The following is a 20,543-nucleotide window of genomic DNA, read 5'->3' as shown; positions in this document are numbered from 1 at the left end:
TCTTGTTTACTCGGCATCCACAGAGACAGGAATTTCATGATTCACCTGCTGAATGATTTGTTTCGCTGACAAAGCTGTGATAAATAGAGACTTGGCATCATTTGCATAGTTGTTTAATCTAAAGGCGTATGAGTCATATAAACGAAGCTTTCAGACTTGTGATAGATCGCCAGACAGAGTGGGTGAAGCGCACACATATTTTGATTGGGTTTATCAATACCTGGAAAAACTGTTGTAAACAAAAAGTGATTTAGCACAAAGCCTGGAGTTTCCAAAATAGTAAGGCAAGCTTAATTTGTTAGTTTTGAAAGTAATAATAATACACTTTTCCTCTTATGCCACAACAATCTTTTTTTTTTTTTTTAATGGCATCTAGCCAGGTTTAGTAATGTTAACTATTAAGGACTAAAAAAAGATGATGATGCATATGTAGCTTGAAGAAATTGTCTAAAATGTAATTCTTAGAAATAACACGAGTCTTTCTGATTCAGGATGACTGGATTGTCTTGCAACAAAAGGTTGTCTGGAGTATTGCTCCCAGAGATGTACTGGCTTTTTTGGAGTATTCCCAGGATCTCTCCTGCGTTGGTGGTGCAGTGCCCGTTAATAGCACTTTGTGGGCACTGTTCTGGAATGTGTCAGAGTGCTGGATTTTCTGAGGGTGGGACTCATGGCTCCTGATCATGGGAATTTAAATTAATAGAATAGTGAGATGAAAGTGATTTTGTTTGTTCCAGCACAGCACTGAATGTACTTGGTTTTCACTGTGTCTTTAGTGACTGTTTGCACTGATCCTAGTGTAGAAGAACAGTTTTATAGCAAAAGAAACATTGATATGATTAGGTGCTTGTAAATTAATATTGGAGAGGTTTCTAGACACTTGAAACATCCTTAATAAGAAATCTTTAAATGCCTCTCAGCTAGGTAGCTGTATTTTTGACAGTTCTTTTAAAAATAGAAAGTCATAAGTAATATTAAAATGGTAACTCATTCACCAGAGGGAAGAAGTTCAAATCTGAGATTTTAAATAGGGATTCAGAATAATTATCCATTTCTAGCTAAGAATTGATATTTTTAGAGGAATGATGTTGCATATAGTATTTGTTATTTTTCTTGTGCTTATTGTTTTTTAAAATATCACATGAACTTTTTCCGTTTGTCTTGATACATAGGTATAGATAGATACAGATGTACTAGCTTTCCAGTAGTGTGTCATAAGCAATGATATTAAAGCAATCATGTTTTCCCGTAGGCTAGTGAAATGTTAATGTGTACCTGTGTTCTATGGTAGCAGCAATATATTGCATTTGCTTTTCTCTCTTTATTTGATTTGCACGTGACTTATAACTTGCGTGAGATAAAGATTTATTTTTGAGCAAGTCTTTCATGGTTCGCAAATGGTACGTGACCAAAATCAGAGGTGATGTTCACTGTGTACTGCAGGTCAGTAAATGTATTTGACTCAAAGGATAACTACATCGGTGTGATTTGGGGCTAAAGACTCGTGTTGTTTTCTCTCTTATGGCAGTTCTATGCAAAATGAAGTCTTGCTAACCCTGACTCACACCGTTGTGACTGGCCAGTGAGGTTCTCTAAGCAAACTTGACAAACCATGAGTTGAAAGTCTTCTGCAAGGCCAAATCCAGAAATAATATAGTGTATTTCATATCCATAGTCATTAAAAAGTGCGGTAGGCTCAATAGTATTCATGATCGTGATTCGTTTTCACAGTTGTTACATCTATTCTGTTATCAGAATAGCCTTAGGAAAAGGCCAGCTATAAAATAAATATGTAAAGGAGGTGGGAGAGATATGGCTTGCTTTAAACCATTTGTGTTCCAGTTCCCATAATGAATCTCTTTCTAGTCTTCGCCTCTGGCTGAGAATAGTAATATACCATTAACCCAAGAGATGTAAAACATGCTGTGCTGTGCTTCGAAGGGTGTCAGAAACTCTTCCTGTAAGGATGAGAAGGTATTTTACTGCCTTTTCAATTGTTGGATAGTCTAATCCTAGTAAGCATTTTAGCAAAATGGAACTACTAAAGTAATTGTGAAGCCTGATGTTTGATCTTCATCATCAGCATCTTGCAAAGACCAACTGGTAATAAAGCTGTATCGAGCCAGGTACGGCAGCTATTACACTTGAAGTGCTTTCTAACACATTACAACCTGCCGGACATTGAGGCCTATTTTTAGTAAAAGAATAAATAAGCCAGCTGTGCCCTACTTTTTGTCAAAATGTGTCATGGGATCTTTATATTTGATTAGAAAAGTCAGCAGAAATAACACAAGGGAACTCAGTGCCTCATCTAAAAACTGGCAGTTCTAACAACCCAATGCTGCTCTTTATTACAGAAATATGTTAGTATTGGGTGTGTGAGGTCAGACCCATAAAGTGGGCAGAGGAGAGAATAGCTGGTGGGGTACTTGCCTGTGTGGTGAGTGACGTTACATGTGGACAGAAGTCCTGGTTCTATTAGGCACCAGCTATTCACGATGCTTTTGATGAAACAAGTTGTTTTGTATTGATGAATGGAACTATTTTTGCAAAATCTGTATTAGGAAACTGGAAAAATGAAAAACTGTGTGGACGTATTTATATAAAAAGAAAGAACATTGCAGCAAAGTCAGATGGACTCTTCAGGATGCTCTTGATCTTTGTAAAGACCTAACTCTTCCTAATTCTGGGCAATGTTTTTGATCTTCATTGGCTGATACAAGGTGGGTGTCCACATACCTCGGGAACAAGCTGAGGCCGTATGCAGAAACCTCTGTTTGTCATGAGCAGATGCAGAAAATAAGCAACTACATATACAATTGCTGTAGTATAGAATTAGTGACAGCAAAGTGCTTTGAACCCGTTTCTCTACAGATACGTGATATAAAAAATCGGCTGCTTTATTACAATAGATTTGGCATAAAGTGATCAAGAATGTCGCCATGCCTAAGAGCTCCTGATGGTGGAAGCAATATGATGATGTGTCTTCCAGGTGTGGATTTACAGGGTAGGGTAGGCAGGTTCAGCTCCCAGCTCTTACTGGCATGCTTGCAGCCTCCATACAGAGGGACTCTCCAGTTCCCCCAGTCCACAACCCAGATTTAGGGAGCCTGAGAGAAGCAGCCATGCTTGGTGGGATCACAAGCAAAGCTGGTGCTCCAGAAGGAGAGCTTTGGTCAGTTAAGGCCTCTCTTCAGCATGGCCCTGCTGCTGCATGCCAGCTCACACAGCTTGCCTGAGCAGGGAAAAGGGGAAGGAGCTCAGCCCACTCATGCGCAGCAGCGGGGCTCTCTCTGCCCTGACTGGTGAATCAGCTGACGTGCTGGTACTGCTGGTGTGTGCAACGGGCAGCGGAGGTCAGGGAGGCTGAGGAAGAGGCCCTCTATTCCAAGTGGCGTTACGTCATTTACGTTAGGCTTAACATTTTAAAATGAGAGGCCTCAGACACCAAATTCAGTAGGGGGAACGGAACAGTGAAGTGGCAGGGTGCTGAATATTTGGGTATCAGTGCTGCTGGCTGTTTGAGCTGCTGCTGTAGATAACAGGTTTGCCTCTCTGGCTCCTGTACGTATGCCGTAAGTTCTCAGAGAACTTTTCCACTGAATTTTACGCATACCAAATCACTCGGTTTAGCAAAGCACTGTTAAAAGCTGCTTGTTCTTGCTGCAGGCTGTAGCTTCATTAGCCAAATTCAGCATCCGTTTTGTCTGACATCTGCATTTGCAGTCTGGTACTGAATGTCACTCAGTCCATTATTTGCTGCTGCCTCCCCCTTCACCGGAGTCAGTGTGGGAAACAAAGAGAAGCTTATTATAGACACACATGCTGGTGCAAGCGCAGGAAGAGAGACCAACACACTGTACAGGACACGTTTAAGGGAACGTTATGTTTACAAAATTGAGCCAGAGTGACACACCGCTTTTTTCACCATGCCATTAGCACTTTATCAGTGCACCTTGAGAGGCCCTAATGGCAGTGGCCAGCTTTACTTTCACAGCTTGGTCTAACATCTGCAGAGATGGGGAAGGTCCAGTCCAGCAGGCCAGCTTCTATTTATCAGCTGAGACTGTTGTAGTGTCATGCTGTCTGCATACCATATCTTCTCTGTCATATCACTCATGTATGTTGTAGTATTTTAACCTAATGCCTGAAATCATGTATAGACTTAGTAAATGTATTTTTAACAAACAAAATTCCTTGGGAATCTCTTAGTGATTCCTTTTTAGGAGATGAAATACAACTTTGAGGTATAACCTGATTCTTGTGGTTTATTTTTTCTAAACATGTTGGCTTGAAATAGTCACGTCAAAAATATTTGCTTGCTTATTAACACCTCTTAAATTTCAGTGACTAACCAGCGATTCTGTCCCCCAAATGGTAACAACTGACACCTTAGGCAATGGGACATTTTTTTTCTTCTAGTACAGATAAAGGAGGGACTTCTTCATCTATGTGAAGATGAAAGTTTTGTTAATTCTAGATAAGCTATTTTTTGAAAGTTATAATCCAAACCGGCTTTCCTTTAGTGACTGCTTAGGAGGCTGTCATGTTATTTTTCATACACAAGATGTTCTAAAGCCTTTTATTCGGATGACAGTAGGCAGCGTGCTGACAAAGGAATGACTGCATGGTGTAAAGTGGCCATTCTTCTTTCTACCATTGCTCACACAGTTTTCATGTATTTTTTTTTTTTTTTAAGAAAGAAAAGAAAGACTCATGAGAGATTCTCATCTTATTTTGTATTCACCACAAAACATTCCTGTGCATTAACTACTCCAAGCTGATTTGGTTTGTAGATGTTGCCATTGTATCACTGTATCAGACACTAGCAAGTTGCTACGAACATTTACATTTTGTAATAAATGATTTCTAAGTATCTCCTCCCCAGTATTCAGCTGTGCTCTGGATCACTGTGTTTTAGATTTACGAACTTTAATTTTTCTCAGACCAGCTTTTTCTATTTTAGGCCAAACATCCTTCATGTGGCATTTCACTTGAATTTTCTTTCTCCCTCTGTCCGGGTCTGCTGCCACAGTTCTGTGATGTCTGCAGATACGCAGACAACTTGAGCGTTAGTTCCTTTCTTCTGATCACTGCAGTGACACAGGGCTGAAATAATGTAAACCCAGAATGCTGAAAATGACACATTTTCAAGTGACCAAGAATGTGCCCTAGGTGTACAGCTGTTTCACATGCAAAGACATGACTCAGATACAGCCTTACAGCCTTTTTAGACAAAACCCTTTTGTTACACTGAGAACACATGTAACAATAGCCGGGGGAGGAGGGGAGAGAGAGAATAATAGAACATTGGTTGTTTTGTGAAGGGAGGTAGGAAGAGAATCTAAAGATAAGGAAATTGAAAATTAAAATTTTATCTAAAGTCTGTTGTTTTTTTTTTCATTGCCACGTAGGTATCAAAACATTTAAGATGTTTCAAGACAAGTTCCTTATCCCTATTGCACACACTGTCCATAGTAACTCCATGTGTGACAAGAACATGAATATATCATGCAAGTGGGTCAACTATAATATGAAGTATCTTGATAACTACTGATTGAGATCTCTTTACTTCCACTGCTAAATACTGATATTGTTGTTGCAGGCATTAAGACACAAAATGGAAAGGAAGTTTGAAGCCAGGGATTACAACCCTACAGGAAAACTCTGTGTGGGCAGATTTTGTTGAAGTGCATTCATAGATATAGCAGAAGTTGTTTATACAAGACAATTTTTAAGCGCTTGGGGCTTTATGCATGACAGACACTTCAAAGTATCATTATTAAATTGAAAAGATGGCAGCACAGACAGATTTTCAAGTTTCTGGATTGTAGCCCTCTGCTCTGTCTAGTAAATCACTCACATCATAGTTAACCTACACTTCACAAAGACTGCACTGGATCTAGTAGAACAGCAACATAATGTTGCAAGATCCAGAGTCAGTACCTCTTTTTCTAAAAACAAACCCATTATCTAGCCTTTCCAGGCACAGACACATTTGTCATCAGTGAGGCCACCTAGCAAGCCAAGGCTTGAATGTCTAGGCCCAGACTATCTGGAATATTTAATGTCAAACCCACAAGTATTAGGATGGTTTGAAAAGTTACATATCTGGGTCTTTTTGCACTACTGGATTTCATTAATACCTTATTTTTTCATATATATATATTTCAGTAGCAATAAACTCTAAACAAAAAGAGACAAGTAGTTCAATGTGTTGAACTGAACTTCACTATATAGGACATGATCCACAGAGATGATACTGTCTTTGTATGATCCGTACGCTTGCCTGAGAAACCGGTTACTTTCATTTGAAATCGATTGGCTTTATTTTTATTTTTTTTCCAGGAATAAGGGAAATCAAGTGAAGTTACCACACTCCTGCGGTATGAAGCAGCAGCATGACGTTCAGCAACAATGCCTGTAGTACTGAGTGGCCTTAAAAGAACTGGCTAAAAGCAGGAAGGCGAGCTGTTAATTGAAACAGGCAACAGGCGGGCTGTGGAGGCAACTGGCGGTAGGCAAGGTTTCTCATTAACTTCTGCCCTTCCACTGAGATTTGCCTAGATGCTCTATCCCGTGCTCACCGTTCCTGAAAAAATCCCATTTGCTGAAGTAAGTGGGGAGATAGCTGTCCTTCCCACGGATCCAGTCAGTCCACGTTGTAGTTGTTTGGAACAAACAGCTAAATATTCTCTAGATGTTGTCTAATTCAAATTTAATGAATTTTTAGTGCCTTGAGAATCGGCAGGCAGATGAAGTTGATGAGGAAGTAGATCTATCCATCTTTCTATTGTCAGAACTGGAATAACTGGGAAAAGGAACAGAGTACAATAGACAAGAGTAATAACACAGCAGGATTATTAGCAGAGGGATGTTAAAATAGGCATAACGTGATCACAGTCCCCCGGAGCGCGGGCAGGGATGGGGCGCTGGGCCCCGTTCCCTCACGGGCGGTGGGGACGCTGCTGGTTTCAGCCGGGGGGGGGGGGGGGTGTGCGGGGCCAGCTGCACCCCAAAGTCAGTGGCTTCATTACCGGTTACATTCCGCCTTCCTTTTCCTTGATTGCTACTTTTAACCCCTGGAAACCCGCCTGTTTTTCACGCGTGCTGGTTTCGCTGCAGTCACTCCCGACAGCTCAGCGCCGAGGCCTCCCCGCGAGGGCGCAGCACAGCGGCCGCGGGCCACGCTGCTGCCTTCCCACCGCCGCTCCTGTGCGCACAGGCAGCTCGTCAACCGGCGGGGCTGGGCGGCAGCCGGCCGGACCCCGCTGGCGGCGCTCCGCGGCACGGCCCCTAGGGCGCACGGCGAGACGGGCCACTGGCCAGAGGCGCAGCGGGTGCCCGGGGCAGGGCCCCCTCGCGGGCCAGGGGGCGGGGCCGCGCGGCGCGATTGGCCGCCGCCCGCGATTTGATACCGAAAGCCGCACTCGGGTTGGCGGCCCGCGGCGAGGGGGCGGGGCGAGACCCGGGGGTGGGGGGCGAAGCTATTGCCTAGGTAACGCGCGGCACCCCCCCGCGGAGAGCCGGCGGAGGAGGCGGCAGCGCGCGGCGCGGCGCGGCCGTGGCCGGTGGCGGCGTGAGGGAGCGGGTCCCCGCTGGCGCCGGCGCCGCCGCTCTGGCTGGGGGCGGCGCAGGGGACGGCGCAGGGGACGGCGGCGACCGCTGCCCGGGCAGGTGGGTGTGCGCGGGCGCGTTGGGCGGCCCGAGCTGGTGGTGCGGCGGCGTGCGCGCCGCGCTCTGAGGGGGACGCGACGGGGCGGGCGGGTCTGCGTGGCGATGGGGGGTGCGGCGGGGCTTCCCCTCGGCCAGCGGCGGCGGCCCGGTTTGGTCCCTCCCCGCCCCGCGGCGCCGAGCCCCGCAGGAAGAGGGTACTTCTCGGCTGCCGCCCGTTGCGACACGGGCAGTTGCTCAACGGGGCGGGAGGCTCTGCCCGCTCCCCGGCGCGGGGGAAGGGCCCGGCAGGGGCGGCCGTTCTGTCAGCGGAGAGGGGCGAGGGGCCGGGGGCGGCGGGGGCCGCGCTCCGGTCACCGGCCGCCTCGGCGGAGCGGGCGGGAGCCTTTGTGCCGCCCTGCCGCCCGCCGGCGCTGCGCAGAGTGCGCGGCGGGAGCGGCCACCGCAACAAGTGGCCGGCGCGACCCCGGGGCTCGGCAGGCGATGGGCCGGGGCTGGCCGGGCGGGCGGCGGGCGGCTCGCAGGGCGGCCCCTGGGCCCCGCGGGTCGGGTGCGGGCTGTGTCCCCTTGTCAGAGCCCCGCGGGGCCCCCCGCGCGGCCCGGCCCGGCGGCACCTGGCAGGGCTCGGCGGGCCCGCGGTGCCCCTCCGGGGGGCTTCCCCGGGCAGGCTGGGTCACTGCGCTGTGCCTGGCGATCTTTACGTTTCTTTTTCCGAGGTGAGAGCTCTTAGCGATAGCTTTGTGATCTTTGTGACGTTTGCATTTACTCCTGGCTGTTTTCAGCCAAGTTTCGAGCCCTGTTTTCCTCCCGAACCGCAGGAATGTCCGCGGCGAGGCAGCGCGCCCGAGAGCGGAGGCTCCAGCCCGCTGCGCCGTCCCTGCAGCCCAGGGGCAGCGCGGAGCCGCCTTGGCAGGCAGCTGTCATCGTGTGCTTTCCAAAGGGACAGCTAAACCCTTCCCCAGATGAGGGACCTGTGTCTGTGTTAGGGGGGAATCAATCTTCATTAGTCTCAAAGAGTTCCTAAAAGAGAATCGGAAACTTTTTGTGCCAGAATCGCTGGTTTGTCTAGCTCCAACGCATGTGTGCTTACAGACTGGTGTTGGATACCTTCCAAAATCAAGAAAGCTTTCAGTTTGGTTTTTTTCTTTTTTTTTTTTTTTTCCTCCCAGAGCTTTCTGCGTTTACAGACTTTTCTTGTCACCAGATAGGTTGATGAGTTTTGTTCATTTGGAACTGACGGCTGTAGCCAAAGCAAATGTTGTGCACTCTCTTAAGTCAACACTGCTGTTATGCTGTTGATACTGAACTTTATTCAGGCTTAAGGAAGTTTTTGAAGCTGGGCATTACTAGAGACCCCAGTAACACACCATTTATGTTTTCAGGACTGTAGTTTAGCATTTCAAGTTATGTGAATACATGAAGGGTGTCTTAGAAATTCGATCAGCCTGTGGTTTGCAGTATTGTCCAGGGACTCCCACAACTATAGGTCTTCAAAGGTTAATTAAAAGGCAAAATAAAACTTTATAATACACTTGCTTTTAGGAAAATTGCATATAAAGAAATACTGAATATCCATGCACTTGCTGAAGCGTTGTGAAGCCTAGTGGAATGCATTAAGGTGGCTGGGGAATCAAATCACCAGGTCACTTGGAAACTTCCATCTAGAAGCTTCAGTTCAGACTGATGGTTTTCCAGACTTGGGAAGTTTCATGCCAGCAAGCAGCGCTTCCCAGACAAGTGAGAGGAAGAAAAGGTTTATTGAACAGAAATTCTTTGGTAACTGGTTTTTTTTTTTAGCCTTTTAAAAAATAATGTTAGGGATATTGGTAATGTTAAAAATGTTTTGTTGTGGATTGATTTGGAAACATGTTTGGGTGGGGTTTCAGCTTGTAATTCAAAGTTTTTGAAAAAGTTTTTTAAAAGGAGCTTCCTTCATATGTGGTCTTAAAACATTTTTGTTGATGCCATTTAAATACATGTTTTTTTTGAATAAAATTCACTTCCGTTAAATCAGGTTTCACTTCCTTGGAATATCTGTTGTCATAAATTCACCAGTTCTCCAATTGTCTGTAGACTTGGCAGAACTCCAAATTCTAGTGTAGGAAAGCCTTCTTAAAAAAAAAATAAAATTCTTTGATTCTTGTGATACAGTAAAGAGAGAATGTATCCTGCCTCTTCTACTCTACAACTCCTTTCACTTTCTTGGAAGTTGAAGGTAGAGTCAATAGGCTTGTGAAATGTGCACGCTTTTTTAAAAGTTCGCAACTGACTGCAATATGTTCTGTTTTGCAAATGTGAAATTTAAAACCAAAATCCAGTAAAAATGCAAGCCGTCGTAATGTTATATGTACAAGAAGGCTACAGGAAAAATACTAACCGTTGTAATTTAGAACTCGGGTGGAAATGCATGCTCGTGTTTTGGCTGTTCAGCTGGAAAGTTGGTATTGTGTTTCAGTGACAAGAGCCACAGAGCTCAAGTAGCTTCAGTGTTTTTTCATAGATCTAGAGATACATATGGAAGCTTTGCCCTTGGTTCTTGAAAAGGTGCCACCAGTTAACTTATCTGAAAATAAATACTTGGGTTGTTGGGCAGTGGAATGTGGCGCATTGTATTTTATGCAAAGTCCATAGGGTTGCTTCGGTTTGAGGTGGGCTTTCTGAATTGCCACACTTGGTAGCAGCAGACCATTAAGTTATGAAGTTAACCCTTCTTCACAACTGGCGGTCTCTGTGAAAGCAGTCCAGGAGCAAAAAATCTGAAATAAGTACTATTTAAAAAAATTACATAGAAGAGCTTGCTTGTTTAGTTTTTTTTTTTTAGTAAATGCGTGTTTGTACTCAGACTGATACCCTTGGAGCATTGACACAGTGTTGCGTACTACATCTCGGTTATTTGCCTCAGAAAATGAGGACTTTGAATCATGGAGGGCTAAAAAAAGTTCAGTTTCAGCATCTGAGTTCATTAAACACTTTGTTTTGTGGCAGTGCTGTTACTCCTCACAATCACTCAGCATGTGAAACTTTCAGTGTGTTTTGTTTTGGTAACTGAATGCTATCTGGTGGTAGAAATTATCATGCATTAGAAATGTAAGGGGTTTTTAAAAATTAATTCTTAGAAATCACAGTAGTAACTTGTCAGCAGCCGGTTTTGCTTCAGGTTGTTGAGGTGTATACTTAGGGTCCAGAGTTAACAGCAGGTAAGATGGTTCTGTCAAAAATCACAAATCTGAGATTCTGCAAGGTTAAGGTTACATGTATTGTATTTGTATAATACCTGAAGTACCGGTTAGTTATGTGCAACATTGACCAATCTGTATTACAATCTGTCAAATTTACATGGGTAAATTTTTGTATCTCAGCCTTTGGTGGAAGTAACTTCAGGAATGGGGTTTCATTTACATGTATTAGAGCTGCAGAGTGAGGCCTTCATGTGCAAATGCTTGTGGATATGTAGCTACCAAAATAATTGAATTTACATACTGGCTTCAGAAGATTAAAGAAACAAATAGTGACACTGATGTGTCAAAAAAAGCTTCCTTGGAAAAGTAGGATTGGAGCAATTATACTGTCTGCCACTGATGATTTTTTTGGGGGGGCTGGGGCATGCACATTGTTTATTTGTTTTGGTTTTGGCAGTTTTAGGTAGCCAAAGTTTAATTGCTAGTGTGCTACAAAATACAGCCTTTTGTAGATTTGGTTGTGCGCAAATAGAGAACCCAGACTGTCCTCAGGTACCATCTTTGCTACTTCCACTTCAGAGCTTTGGCTGTTGGCCATGGGGGCGGGAAATGCCCCAAATCTTTTTCACTTGTATTAAAAAGAGAAGGGAGGGGAAAAACCCAAACAAACCAACCAGGGAGAGGGCAGCTCTGAGAACTCTGATTATTCAGTTTCTGACCTTAGACACTCTTGACTTAAAATTGTGAATTAATTGAACTCAGGAGTAATTTTGTATCTTTGGAACTAAATCTAGATATATAGAAATACTTTTTTGTATTTACTTTAAAAAGAACAAAAGAATTATGAGTACTATAATTTTTCTCTTGATGCAAAATATAATTAATACAAATTTGCTACTCACAGCTTGCTTTTGTTTCTTTCAAAATTGTCAAACTTGCATGTTTTTGATAGGTGCTGTTGCATTCCATTATGAAGCTCAATTTAAGGAGTGCTCTTTTGTTTCCTGAATATTTTGCTGCTATTTGCAGTAGTTATTCTGATTTTTAGAATAGCTCTGTGAATTCTGCATCAAAATATCTTACAGGAGCTCCATCGTATATATCAGTGTCTATAGTTTTATGTTTGTGTAACTTAACTCTCTCTGTTGCTGTAATACTGAACTGTTTTACTTCCCATGTTAAGTAAATGAACGATCCCCAGATTTTTTACTACTTCACTTTATTTTTTCCTTCTTTTTTAAAACAGAAAATTTGAAGAAGTGAGGTACAGTTCCTTGGGGCAGCGGTGGACTGAGTTGACCAGGTGGGATAGATCTGTCTCTAAAAATAAAGTACTTCTAAGAGATCATGAAGTATTGTGAATATTGCACATTAAAAAAAGCTGTATAAATACACTTTTTTTTTCTTCTTCTGGAAACGATGATGATTGAATGGGAAAGATATGCCCTGTAATGGAAAAAAAAATTGCGTTGTGGGTTTAATTTTTGTGCCAGTATGTGATGGTATCTTTCTTTGCATGAGTTTACATGTAAGAGGGGAGGAGGCGACCATCCTGTGATTTCTAATTTGTTTTTACAAGACCCAAGTAATCAGTGTCTGCGTGGTACTGTCTTTTGAAGTTCACTTTTGGGGATTACTTAAGGTTTGGACTGGAGAGTTTAAACTTCCTTTCACAATGTTCTTCTGAGGCTTTTGTTCCCAGATTTCTTTTATCCAGAGCAGAGGCTTTTGTTCATGTGTTAATTTTGAACCAATGAACATTTTTGTCCATTAGGAGCTTGCACTGTTTGCTCTCCCTTTGGGTCATTCCTGTCCTCCGCTTGCCCCCAGTTTATTTTATTTTAATCCACTGGATTAAAAAAACCTGAGGGGATTCAGAGATGAGTTAGATGATGTAAGTTTTGAGTTCACATCAACTGGCAGCATGTGTGCAGTAGCTTGTTTGGTTAATAGAGGTAGATAAATGTTTTTGTGGAAGTCATGGGAGTGTTTGTCAGCTTTGTGTTGTCACTTTTATGAAAAATAATAGTGTGCCTTTGGTTTTATGATGTGGTATTGTTATGAAGTGTTTGCTGATATTCAGTGTTTCTGAGAGTCCTTTGTTGTCTGAATGCACAGAAGGTATCTTTAAGAAGGCAATGAAATATTTAAAAAATAAGCATAAGAATAGTCAGTTGTTCCTAAAAACTTTTGTGTGGAATGTGCAATAGATGGTGTTCTGTAAGACTTGACCTGAGATGGCAACAGGCTCACAGCCCTGCTGTCAAGTGGTTTTGTGACAGATTTAATGTGGAAGACTTGTGCTTGTATGCAGCTACAGAGTACTAGAAGCAGTTTTAAAAACAGAGTAGGTAGATGGTTTTGAGAATCTTGTAAAAAATCTCTAAAAAATAGAGTAACTGGTAACATTTGTAGTGTTCTTGAGGTTCCTGTGGTAGTTATGTATTGAGCAATGCCTTTTTTATCTTTTGTAAATAAGGTGCTTGAGAGATGGATTTTGATGTTGTTGCATCATTTTATTTTCTGAGATTGAAAGGTGATGTTTCAAAATGTGCTAGGGTCAGTTAACAATTTGACGTTTATCAGCGTAGAATGTTAATAACAGAATAATCTACAGCATATCTGGTTTTGAAAACTGATTAAATCTGTGTCACTACAAATAACCCCCAGAAAGACTGCTTTCGGGTGCTACAGTATGATGGTTTGTGTCAGTGGTGTAGTGCTGTGCCCTCCAGAAGGCTGTAAGTTAACCTGTGGTCTGTGTATATGCACACAGGTACGTACGCACAGAAGAGAACCAGGTAAACAAAGGTAAATGTTGTCAGTAGAAACTCAAAGCTGAGTACAAAGTTGATGCGGTAGAAAGAAACACATAAAATGTTATTTAAAAATTGTGTCACCTTCCTGATAGGCTTCATGCCTCAAATTCCTCTGGTTTTGAAAAGCCCTTTGGTCCTTACTCCTGTACTTTTTTCCACTTTGCCTACCTTTCAGTATTCCTGCGCTTTTACTTTTTTCCCCTCCTCCATCTTCTTGCAGTCAATCAATAAATTTACTGCTCTTGGCTTATTCCTTCTCCCCAGATCCCCCATTATTTCCCTCCCAACCCACAATGAAACTAAGACCTGTGTGTTAACCAAGTGTGAGTCTTCACTCTGAGTGTCCTGTCTTTTTAGAGTGCTGTTCCCGGAGGCATAGGTTAAGGTTCCTTACAGTGCTCTGTGGAGTTCTGTGGTGAGGGGGTGTATTGGAAATAATTTATGCTTTACAAAGTGTAATATTCTGTAAAATGGAATCTGCAGAAGCAAGGACTCTGGTGACAGCTGTAGGAGGGAAGGGAAGCAGTAGTCACAGATGATGTCCAGACTGGGAAACCAGTGGACTGCTATGGTAAGGGCTCAGCAGTCTGAGGCTAGAGGTATACTGGGGAGGTGCAGGGGCTGGTGTGGTGGGAATTGTGATACTGGGTGACCTGCTTTTGGATCCTCTATGTTTCAGTGTTTAAAGATGGCTGGCAGTAATGTATGTTTTCTGCTGGCATGTTGTATGGTTTCTTTTTATTTATTTATTATTTTTTTTTTTGGTCCCTTTTGGACTTAAATGGGTGTTGCTAAGGTAGCCAAAGTCTTTGGGATTCTCCATTGTGTGTGGTGCTCTGAAAATCGTGTGGGTTTGGAGTGTTTGTATTTCCAGCCTTTGGTGCTTTTGTTTCAGCTGATACAGAGGAGGACCTCGGAATTTACTGTCTAGTTACCTATATGCCCTCCTAAGGATGTAACTCAACACATCTGTGAAGATATTTAAGGAGGATTGTCTGAGTAATAACTGGGGATCCTCTAGGCAAAGAACAGTTAGTAGGTGGTATATAGACAGCAGTAAACCACAGATATATGTGTGTATATGTGTATGTCGTATCCATATAGGCACATGAAATGGCTGGATATCAATGAGACACAGTAGGATGTAAGTCCTGTTACTAATGTATGGAAATCGGCAAGAACAAGAAATGCAATAATGAGTTCAAACCTAGTAGGAAATAAAGTTGGAAATGTAGCTTTGCAAGTACCTGACGGGAGGTTGTAGTGAGGTGCATGTTGGTCTCTCTCCCAAGTAACAAGCGATAGGACAAGACAAAACAGCCTCAAGTTGTGCCAGGGGAGATTGAGATTGGATACTAGGAAAAATTTCTTCACCGAAAGGGTTGTCAAGCATTGGAATGAGCTGCCCGGGGAAGTGGTTGAGTCACCATCCCTGGAGGAATTTGAATGACATGTAGACGTGGCACTTAGGGACATGGTTTAGTGGTGGACTTGGCAGTGCTGGGTTAATGGTTGGGCCCTTTGTCTTTTCCAACCTAAACAATTCTATGATTTTATTCTTTCAGTTTTCTTATGTCAGGTTTGCATGGAAGTTTCGTGTGCACCATGACATTAGGATTAAGCCATAATATCAGGAGGTGAAGAATGCTTGTCTGTGTCTGTTGAAGTATTTTGAATTATTTACTTCTAGTAGTAATTTAAATGTGAAGAGTCATGTGTATGTGGGTGTGGAGAGGAGCTGTCTTGTTTTTCTTTTCATGGGAGGACTGTATTCCAGAATCTGTAATAAATGCTGACTGGAAAGTGAGTAGCAGTTTCTGAACCCTCTTGAGTGAAGAAAAGCATCATTAGTCTGGCAGGTTGTCAGCAGCAAATGATACATTAATTTTTGGCCCGAAACTCATGGTAGCAAAAGAAGAGAATTTCCTTGCTGCTGTTAATAATAAAAATAAGAAGGAACTGATTCTCAGCAGGCAGGTATTGTTCAGCTTCTTTCTAATATCCACGTAAGAGAGACAATGCTTTTGATAAAGTCCTTTTATATTTTAAAAAATACTTCCTAGTATACTGATAATCTGCATCCATCTACATAACTAAACTTTTCTTTAAATAATAAATCTATTATGACATAAACTATTACAAACTATGTATAAACTATTGCAAAATTTCAAGTGTTATTAAAAGATAAAAGAGATACCACTATTAAGATGTGTATTAAACTGTATGGAATATGGTAAGCTGTTATCCTGGGAGCAATTTTACTTCCCCAGTGCTTCAGAAGTACTGTTTTATGTCTACTAGTAGTGGAAATAATATAAGGAAGTCATATTTTTAATAAAAAAATAATTGTTTACCCTTGAATTAGGTGATCTCTAGCTATGTCAAGTTTTACAAAGCTTGATGATTTAACTTTATTTTTTTATCTGAGTAATAATAAAAGCATTTGTCTTTAGTGAATTGTTGTTTTAAGTGTTAGGGTACCATTTTCTACTACTAAATGTGACTCTGCCTAAGTTCTTAGAGCTCTGATAGCACAAGTACATAAAGATTGTTTATTTTTATATGGCAGTCTGTTTTGATAACTATAGTAAATTCTGCTTCCTTTAAGTGCTATAAATAAATCTGGTGTATGAAGAGCTACAGTGATTAAGAATAGCGATAAAGTATTGCAATAAAAAGGAGAAGTTATTAAATAGGAATTGAGTTCTTCAGTAAAAACAAGATTTGCAAGAATGTGAAGATGAAATTTTAAAGTTAGAAGTGATGTTAAGGCCACAGTCAAGCCTTTTCCTCCTAATTTCTGGTCTGAATTTCTAGTGCTTTCATCAAGATTTGCAGGAGCTCCGTATCTTTTGAAACTGAATGTGCATATTGTATGCTTTTATAATTTCTGACACTGCAAATGTGCTGGTTTACAACAAACTTTGTTTGATTTGCTGTTCACCACAGAATGACAAAAGGCCTTATCTGTTTCTGCTTTTTAAATAAAGAACTTCTATTTTTCCTTTACTCCATTTTCTTAAACTTGAAAGCTTCAACTTAATTTATTTGGGTGAGAAGTACTGTGGGTAGAGCACTGGCTGGGGATTTCTAATAATTAGATCCTGTTTCCAAGTGTGTCACACGACTGCTGTTTGAGTTTAGCCAAGTTTGATTATCATGATATATCTATGTGTTGGGGATGGGGTGGTTACTTTTTTGTTCATCGGTGTCTTTGCTGGATAAACTTTTGTGTTTATGTCATTGAATGTCTATAATGTCATCTGTCATCCCTGGAGGTATTTAAAAGATGTGTAGATGCCATGCTTAGGGACGTGGTTTAGTGGTGGACTTGGCAGTGCTGGGTTAACAGTTGGACTCAATTACCTTTAAAGGTCTTTTCCAACCTAAACAAATCTATGATTCTATGCTAATTCAGGATAAATGCAAATGCTTAATTGAAAAATACTTTGTAGCAGCTATGGTTGTTGAAATGAATAGCAGATAGGTTTTATGTGCTTTATATTAGGATGGAGAAAAAGCAAATGTATTTTTAAGTGGCCTCATTTAAAAAGATCCATTTAAATGGCCACATACAATCGTCCCAGCTGATGTACAGCCTTGTGTTGCCTAGTATCTGTGAAAATGCTTCTGTTGAAAGAAAATCTCCGTTACTGTGTTTTAAAAAAAGAAATAAGAGAAATTACTCATAAAAAGTAGGTAGCAGCAGACTGTAGTACAGCTGCTAAAGTATTTTCAAAGCATCACATTAAAAGATTAGCAAGTTAGAATCTTTAGTGTATTGTTGTCATGGGAAAAGAACTTTGAATGATTAACCCCCTTCTATTTATAGCTGTTTTCTCTGAGTTAATATTCCCATTGCAGTTAACTTCTAGGTAAATTTTATGAGAAGGCAGAACAATTCTTGCCTTAGTCTATCACTGCAGCTAATCATTTTAGTGTCCTCAAGTTACTTTTTTTAATGTGAATTTCAGAAATCATGTCGCTGTATTTTCAGATTTGTAGTTTGGTAACTTGTCAACTTTTATTGCATGCAAGTACAGAATTTAAAGAGGCCTTCAGCATTTGGTGGCTCCTTTGGTCCTCCCATCACTGCTTGATGGTTTTTAAAATACTGGTGTATCACCGCTTAAGACTGATCTTGTGGGGTTATTGGCTGATGAGAACGAGAGGTGCAGGCTATGTGTGCTATACTAATATGGATCGAAAGAGCCAGACCTAATATATACCAGTTATTATGAAAATTTTCCACCCTCTTGATGCCAAAAGTTCCTTCTTCATTGTTAATTTAGTTGGGGCTTGTTGGCCAGGAAAGTAGCATGCTACTTTTACACTGGTTTTTAACACTTCTTCGTGGGGTAATAAAGTGTTTCTGCCTGTGTAATGGTGATTTGCTTGAAAAACAGGCAGTGAGATTGGTCAGACCCCTCCTGTAAGAAGTCTTCAGAAAGAGCAGCTTTCCTGAAACTTTCAGCTCAAGCTTCTACAGTTTGGGGATTAACAGTTAACGTGAAGAAAGATTTTTTTTGGGATGTGCTGGCAAATGAAACTGTCTCAGTGTTGTTTAATTTTCTGTAATTCTGTGATGTATTATTTTTTCCTGTAATTTACTTGTGAGAAGTAAAATAGGATTATAGAGGGCCTTTGTTTTCTTTCTGGCTTATCATGGGAGAGAATTTGAAAGGAGTTAAGGCAAGTATTTTTTGAGTCTTTACTCAAGATTGCACCCCTTGGCCAATCACACTTTTGTTGTCAGAGGTGATGGTGAGAAATACTGAAAAAAAGCCTTTGCTTTCATTTGCAAGAGCCACCTTTCTGATTTTATGGCATGATTTTAAGAATAGTTTTCTTAACTACAGATGATGCTGCTCCAGTGCTCTTCTATGTGCCCAGGTTTATATACCTTGTATACTATCACTGCTGTTATTTGGAGGTGAAGCAACATGCAAAAGAAAGTTGTTCTGATGTGAAGTGGTTGTCAAGGTCTGTAGTGGTTCACTGTGGAAGGAGGAGGAGCTTATTCTCATTTATCAGAAGAGCTGTTTTTAGGTGCATGCTGCCAGAAACTGATGTAAATATTGATCTTGTAATTCAGTGGTAGCAGGGGGATAAAAGCATTCTCCAGAATGCATCTGCTCCTCATCTCCTCAGTCCTTCCACACCTTGCCTGGGAAAATATCAGAAAATGTATGATTTTCAGTCCAGCCTTTGTCAGGTTCCTCTTTTGTGGTTTAAGAGGTGTTACACAGAAGGCTGACGGCTGTATTTTATTGTCCGTCTTGCTGTTCATGGTTCATCTCCGTGTCAGGAATCGCTTTGCAATGTGAACATGTTGAATACAGAATGAAGCTGGTTAGAGCAGTTCTGTTCACCATGGCATCTACAATACTATGGGTAAAAAGGCGTTCATCTATGTTAGAGATCTGCCAAGCAGATTGCTCTCTTTATGGAGGAAGCGTATTCCCCAAGTATTTCTGTGCTCTGCCAGTGCTGCTATCACACGGGGTCATAGCTGTTGCTACTCTTTGTGCAAAATTGGCTGAGGGGAATACACATGGCAATGCACCCAAAAGGGCACTTAGAGCGAAGTTTCAACTCTAGTAGTACTTAGCTCTGTTCCCTCTCAGCATATAGAGGTGAATTTCTCATTGCGTTGTTCCCTGATGCCACAAAAAGCTTTTACTTCTGCCAGAAATAAGCCTGTAGAAAAGAGAGTTCTTCAATGTACTGAAACCTTTTCGTTAATGAAGGAAGCTGAAAAAGGTCATATAGTCTAAATTACCATGTTGAGCATTGCAGCTGATGAAAACCGGGGTTGGTTGGTTGGTTTGTTTCTTACATCAAGTGTTATAATTTTAGGTGATATGTCTAAAGGCAATGTAAAACACATGAATGCTATTCAAACCTGGTCTTTGGATCCAAATCCAGATTTGAACTGTTGATTTGATGAGAGGAAGGTTGTCTTTTGTGGTTGGTTGGTTTGTTTTGCTTTTTAAATCAAATACTCCCCTGCTCCTAGCCTGGGAGTAGTGCAGATTTAGGGTTCTTAAATTATGCAGTATTATGAATGGTCATGCTGAAATTACACTTGATATTTTTACATATTTTTTTTCCTGAAAAACACCCAACAACCAAACAACACCCAAACCTCAAAATACCCACCCAAACCCCAGCTAAACTTCCACGAGCAGAGCTGGGTAGCTGCATACTTGTTGAGTTATTCTTCCTGTTCTTGATACGTAGTGACTTTAATGAAAAAACACAATTAAGCTTAATATGGAGGGGATTTTTTTTTAAATAAAATTTGTTGGTGATGCTAGGGATTATCAGCTCTAAGAAGACAAATCTTTGATCACCACACACTTTTTCTTGTTAAATAATGGATGTACCAGATGATTGAGAAGGTTGTGGAACTTTTATGTAAAGACGCGTTTAAGAAGGCGGTCTACCAATATGTATCAGATTGCAGCTTTTATTATATTGAAGAAAAAGTAGTTAATTAAAGGGATGAAATAGTGTTGCTATAACTATAGATATTAATGTGAGAGGTTATATTACAACCTGGGAATATCATTGTTTAATTTTATATTAGAAAATTTGCTCCCAAATTACTCCCAGGTACATTCTATATTGTAAACTGTGCACTGATGGCCATTGCACCGCCAATCTTAAATTCATACATAAGGACTAGAAGGAATAGGGATATCATAAAGCTTCTGTCATTTCAATGTTTCAGAGGAAGTGTAAGAATTGAACCAAAAGCCCAAACTTTCATTCAGGCTTGCTATTAGTTTTCTGTTCAGTTTCCTTGTTTCCCCCCCCACCGTTTAAATGCGTATCAGGCTTGCTGTTGAGCAGCTAGTAGGAGCAG

The 20,543-nt window shown here is 41.5% G+C and overlaps 1 protein-coding gene and 1 long non-coding RNA gene across 14 annotated transcripts in view; one reads left to right on the top strand and one right to left on the bottom strand.

Annotated features, from left to right (window-relative positions):
• The window catches only part of PIK3CB (phosphatidylinositol-4,5-bisphosphate 3-kinase catalytic subunit beta), a 101,078-nt gene that overhangs the window by 14,395 nt on the left and 66,140 nt on the right, over positions 1–20,543 (top strand). For 2 of the 13 annotated variants that reach the window (XM_055723367.1, XM_027808972.2), the window contains 2 exons: positions 6,349–6,517; positions 12,100–12,156. The exons of 1 other annotated variant lie outside the window; for it this stretch is intronic. The gene's annotated coding sequence lies outside the window, so the exon portion shown is untranslated. Of the gene's footprint in view, positions 1–5,160; positions 6,518–7,512; positions 7,678–8,370; positions 8,391–12,099; positions 12,157–20,543 lie in introns of those variants that run through there. 10 more of the 13 variants (XM_055723370.1, XM_055723366.1, XM_027808975.2 and 7 more) reach the window with 7 other exon arrangements.
• Positions 6,306–7,353, bottom strand: LOC129737043 (uncharacterized). The gene is made up of 2 exons (XR_008734400.1): positions 7,038–7,353; positions 6,306–6,811 (listed from the first exon to the last, which is right to left on the bottom strand). It is a non-coding gene; the product is annotated as an uncharacterized LOC129737043 (long non-coding RNA).

This window comes from Falco cherrug, chromosome 11 (assembly GCF_023634085.1).
Source record: "Falco cherrug isolate bFalChe1 chromosome 11, bFalChe1.pri, whole genome shotgun sequence".
Lineage (NCBI taxonomy): Eukaryota > Metazoa > Chordata > Aves > Falconiformes > Falconidae > Falco > Falco cherrug.
This window is presented reverse-complemented; position numbering and strand designations above follow the sequence as displayed.